This window comes from Lithobates pipiens, unplaced genomic scaffold, assembly GCF_037356315.1.
Source record: "Lithobates pipiens isolate NorthernLeopardFrog02 unplaced genomic scaffold, aLitPip1_a1.2 Scaffold_8, whole genome shotgun sequence".
NCBI lineage: Eukaryota > Metazoa > Chordata > Amphibia > Anura > Ranidae > Lithobates > Lithobates pipiens.
The window spans coordinates 566,092,708-566,098,739 of NW_027507903.1; the positions used below are offsets into that span (position 1 = coordinate 566,092,708).

A 6,032-nucleotide genomic window follows, 5' to 3' on the forward strand; every position below is an offset into this window, starting at 1 on the left:
TTTGTCTCGTTGTGTAGTCCGGGAAAGGGTACTTAAGGTGCCAAGATCACGTGGTTCTGGGTTCCGGTCCAGAAGTATGTGCTGACTCCTTGGTCCCGGTCCTCCTGACCAGCCCCCAGAGGCCCTCATAGCCTGTGGTGTGCGGATCCATCCATTTCCAAGTCTCAGGACTGGCTAGCCCGAGGCACAGTAACTGGAAGGAGGGTTCCGAGGTGGTCCGGTGCCGTCTCAGGTTTGGAGAGGCCCAGCAACTGAAAACGCAGCCAGGGGAGGACTCTTCAGAAGAGGGCCACGCACGAGGCTGGCTGCTCGGTAAGAGCCTGGAAGCTAAGCTGAAAGGACACCAAATGAATCCACATTTTTATGGTATCGCCGGACCGGCTGCAAGATACTGGTACGGTAAGAGTTCCTAATTTCATCCTTCTGTTACAAGTTGTAACAGAAGGATGAAATTAGGAACTCTCTTACCGTTACAACTAAGTAAAGGTCAATCGATATGGGTTTTTCTCTGGCCGATGCCGATATTTAGAAATCATGGCGGCCGATGGCCGATATATGATGCCCATTTTTTTGGGCCGATATGTTAGGCCGATTTTTTTTTTTTTAAATTTCCTTTTTTTTTTATCCCCCTTCATCTCATAAAATCTGACACCTTTCCCACTGGGGCATTTTTCAGTGCCTGCAAAACGGCTCCCCTGCAGTCTGTGTGAAAGACAGAGTGCTTTCACACTGAAGCGATGCGCTGGCAGGATGTTAAAAAAGTCCTGCAAGCAGCACATTTTGAGTGGTGTATACCGCTCCTCCACCACACCAGCCCATTGATAAATGGGCACTACTGCCGAAGCGCATGCAATGCGATTTGGCAACGGTGCTTCACGGGCGCATTTAACCTCTTCCTCGGCCGCTAGCTGGGTTATATGCACCCCACTAGCAGCCGAATAGCACCGCTAAAATGATGGTAAAGCGCCAGTAAAACTAGCAGAGTTTTACCATCAATGCCTGCCCGCTCCAGTGTGAAAGCAGCCTTCATAAGTGATACAGAAAAATTCTTACATTTAAACATTTATTAAACAAAACAAACCTCCAATCAGTTTACTTGTATGTATGATTTAGATAAAAAAAAAAAAAAAAAAAAACTATATATATATATATATATATATTTTTTTTTAAATCATTAGTGTCTTTTTTTTCCCCCAAAAAATTGCATTTGCCGTGTGACATAAAATATTGCAACAACCGCTATTTTATTCCCTAGGATCTCTGCTAAAAAATATATATATATAATTTTTGGGGGGTCTAAGTGATTTTCTGGCAGAAAATACAGGATTTTTACTTGTAAGCAACAAGTGTCAGAAAAGATTTAGTCTTTAAATGGTTAAACTGAGATCTCCTACACACAGAGTTGAGTTCATTCATTGAAGTGTAAACATTGTATCTCTTTACTCTTTACTTGGCAGACTGCCCAGAGAGGAGGAAAGTCGCTTCTATGAAGACTCGGCAACTTGAACTGACTTCTATTACAGAAATCATTTCCAAGTCGCGCTGTAGTTCTAAATCTGCCTTTTTATCAGCACAATCGGCTGATGCCGATTAATTAAAAAACGGCAAATATCGGCCCGGCCGATATATCGGTCGACCTCTACAACTAAGTTCTGTGAGAGACTTTCTGATTTGTTCTAGAGTTCTACAACCAAGTCTGTGGCAGAGACTTTGCTAAGCTTAACCACTTTCAGACCGGACCATTTTGCTGGCTTAAGACCAGACCACTTTTTGCGATTCGGCACTGCATCGTTTAATTGACAATTGCGCGGTCGTGCGACGTGGCTCCCAAACAAAATTGATGTCCTTTTTTTCCCACAAATAGAGCTTTCTTTTGGAGGTATTTGATAACCCCTGTGGTTTTTATTTTTTGCTCTATAAACGAAAAAATTGTGATAATTTTGAAAAAAAAAAAAAAAGAATTATTTTTTACTTTTTGCTATAATAAATATCCCCCAAAAATATTAAAAATATTTTTTTCCCTCGGTTTAGGCTGATACGTATTCTACATATTTTTGGTAAATCGCAATAAGCGATTATTGATTAGTTTGCGCAAAATGTATAGCATTTACAAAATAGGGGATAGTTTTATGGCATTTTTATTAATAATTTTTTTTTTTTACTAGTAATGGCGGAGATCAATTTTATTGTGACTGCGACGTTATGGCGGACACATTGGCGGCGCGCACGCGATGGCACGGCGGCGATTTCAAATGGACGTATCTGTACGTCAATTTGCCTGCCCGTGCCATTCTGCCAACGTACATTGTCGTGCGCCGGTCAGGAAGTGGTTAAATCACCTGTCGGCTGCTAAATTCACTAAAAAGGGATTTATCCGATAGATGAAGTATCCAGTTGTGAATGGCTATTCCCTGGATCACCTAGAGACATTTCAAGTGTCAGCAGTTCCAAGAGTACCTGAGCTTTACTACCCATACCCTCTATTCCCTACTGAGAGACTGTGTTTTGTTCAAAGCTCTTTGCAAATAAAAATTCCTAAAGGGATTCAAGTGTCGGTCTCTACAGTTTATTGGGCCATCAACCTCGGGAACCCCTAGATGAGCACAAGGTGGAGAAGGTAACGGTAAGCCCAAACAAAACCAGCCGCTCCTTCGGGGGTCAGTGCTACAATAATAATTTGTGTTTCAGCCCTGATGAAGGGGTCGTTGAAACCCCTGAAACTCATTGACTTTTTATGTTACATGATACTAAATAAAAACTTCTCTGGATATCAGTTCATGAGTCTGGCATTTTTTCACACGTGCTTCTACTTTTCCTTCCCAGGTTCTACCATCTTACACAATTTTGTCCACTTATAACAATTATAACACGTTTAATGAACAACCTAGGAAAGAAACAGATACTTACAAAGCTTGTTAGACATACAAAAAATATCCAAGCTATCGTAGGGGAGGTCCTTATGTGAGTTTCCGTAGTGTAGTGGTTATCACGTTCGCCTCACACGCGAAAGGTCCCCGGTTCGAAACCGGGCGGAAACATGTTTTTTTTTTTTTTCCTTAGTTTTTAGGCACATGCAATTTTAAGGCATGATATAACTGATATCTATTTCCTCGACATTTTACAGAAAATGTGGTAAAAAAAATAATTAGTTTGTGTACACTAAAATGAACTGGAATTTTTTTTTAACTGAAGTTATAGATTTGATAGAAAGTTGTGCTAATACCGTGAGACCAAAAAAAAAAAAAACACACACACACCACACAACTGCCATTTTATCCTATAGGTCTTTTGCATTTAGGAAATATATAATATTTTGGGGTTTAAGGGCATTTTCATGCAAAAAAAAAAAATGCATTTTAGCATGCTCTGGCAGCAAATGTTTAAAGGCAATCCCTTCACCTTTGCTGCAGATGTCCAACACAGCTAAATCCTATGCCACAGTAATAAAGAGGATTTTTTTTTTTACTTACCGGATGGTCATTTTCTTTTCCTGATGCAAAGTATGACAGCATATAAGTATGGGTAGGCTCCGCCCCCTGCCATATTCCAGGAGCGGTTATATTGTGTAAGTAAGTCGTGTAAGTAAGTCTTCTCCCTGCAGGCAGCATTCTCGTAACTTAGTATCACCGTGAAGCCCTTTCGGGAGGGACCTATATGCTGTCATGCTTTGCATCAGGAAAGGAAAAATGCCGTCAGGTAAGTATAATATTTTCCTCTTTTCTGACACAGCATGACAGCGTATACATATAGGATGTACCAAATCACCAGACAACAAGGGTGGGTAATGCTGAACTGTTTAAGTTGAGGATTATATCTATCCCCACCAACGACTGAAATGTATTTTAGCTTCTGTGCTTTACACTATGCACACATGTTCACTAATTTCTATATGGTTATTATACTGTGTTTTCAGTTTATTTTTTTGTGCACAATCAGTTGTTTGCATAAGTTAAGCGCGGCTTAGTAGTATATTCTTGTATTTTAGCTAAGCCCACCGGGTCCCCTACGTGTTGAATGTAGACCAGGTTGTAGTTTACATACTCGTTCTGGAGGGACTCCTTTGGAGTTCCGTCCATGTATGCACAATCCGTCTGGGAAAGTGGTCTCTGCCCTCAATCGATGCGTTTGTCTTTAAAGAGGGAGTAAACCCTGATGGGTTTACTTCCTCTTTGATTCCCTGCAAAGGTAAAGCATAATGGACTACTATGCATCGCATAGTAGCTCATTATGTGTCACTTACCTGACACAGCGATGTCACAGCTGTCCCCTGTAGTTCCGAGCATCCATCTTCTTGGTGGGTCTCGCTGCTCCAGCGCTGTGATTCGCCGGAGCAGCGATGACGTCACTCCCGCGCATGGGAGCCGACACTCGCAGCATATCGCCGCGATCTGCGGCTTACCCACTGCGCCTCAAGCACCCTAGACAGTGGTGGCTGTCTTCAGGTAAATATTTTAGGAGATATTTCTTGAACCTACAGGTAAGCCTTAAGCTAGGCTTACCTGTAGGTCAAAGTGGTTTGTAAGGGTTTACAACCACTTTAATGAACAGCGATTGTCTACTTCTGATGCAGTTAGGCCTGAAAAACCTATTGTTTTCTCCTTGAAGAATGGCCAATTCTATGTCTCTCTTCAAACTTGAATATTTTCAATGCTTATAGTACTCCAAAACACTTTAGTTTGGATATGCCAGAAGGATGATGTTCCAACCCAGATGCAATGATGCAGACCTTTGTATAGTGCTGAGGAAGAGACTAGAGACATTTTGCCATTTTAGCCACAAGGTAGTTTATTGCTTGACACTTCTAGACTTATTAGCCATACAATATACTTCTTCCATGTTACTGCCATATTGAGGATGTCTTATCCCTCTGAATGGAGAGTGAGACAATGGTGTCCCACACCAGTTGGAAGACCCCAGGGGAGAAAGAACAATCTGCCCAGGTCAGTAACTGTTGCCAAAATATGCAACAGTTACTGGATCCCAGAGAGTGAGGACACAACCAAGCCTCATCCATCCTTTAATGCTGTCTCTAGGCTTACTTGTATACAATTTCATCCTTACAGCAGGGAACAGAGGATTCCATCCTTTAAATTCTGTAGTTGTGTGGTTTCCTATGATCTAATGTACTTGAAGTTTGGATTAGGCTCCCTGACCTCCATAAGATTTCAAACACTAAGGGTGAGACCTCCAGACGAGCCTTCACTTCTTGGTCTTCAGCATCTAGATATAACTTGTCTGAATTTGGAAGATATCGTTGGCCACGCTGTATGAGGTGTTGGATCTCAGGAAGGAGAATAGGAGGTTCTTGGATCTGAGACTGTACCCGCGGATATCATGGCCTGCAGGAGACTATTAGGTTTGTTCAATATACATATTGGCTAATCTGCAGACCCAGCAGTTTCACTGCTTTCACCTCTAGGAAGCCACCAAGGTTACTATGAGATCAATATCCTGATAACCTTATTTGTTGCTGATCCCTTGAACAGCTTGTTGGTTTGGAAACCATCCCTTAACATCCAACGGCTTTGTACCTTATGTCACCTGGCAGGAAGTTCTAGGAAACCTGAACCTAAAGGGCTGGCAGACCTGACTGGGAGATACTTCTGACAGAATTTGACTAGTCTTGCATTTCTTATCGACAGCAAAGATAGGACTTCCCCGTTTTGCTTGCAGCATAGCTGAGGCTCTTTTTTGCCTTTTCAGAAGATCTTTAGTCTGCGACCACTGCAACTTTGACTTTGGACACCTTGTCCTCCATTGGCATGAATACCCGACAAGTAATAGATTGCGATGATTGGTATGCCTAGCTACCTCCCAAATGGGAGTCACTGTTCCTGGTGCAGGAAGCAAGTCTTCCTTCACTACAAAACATACATAAAATATAGTTGTCAACCTTCCATTGGGCCCCTTGGACCACATGGGTTACTACAGGCTACTTTACCCTTTTGCGACCGTGGGATAACACCAATGGGAAAGAGCTCCAATTTGTTCAAGTGAGATACATATACTGTTGCTCTCTGAGGGTAATTCTA

At 42.1% G+C, this 6,032-nt stretch overlaps 1 non-coding gene across 1 annotated transcript; it reads left to right on the top strand.

Moving 5' to 3' along the window:
* The first annotated feature begins 2,965 nt into the window (after nt 1–2,965).
* TRNAV-CAC (transfer RNA valine (anticodon CAC)) lies at nt 2,966–3,038 on the top strand. The gene has a single exon. It is a non-coding gene; the product is annotated as a tRNA-Val (tRNA).
* The last annotated feature ends 2,994 nt before the right edge of the window (nt 3,039–6,032 follow it).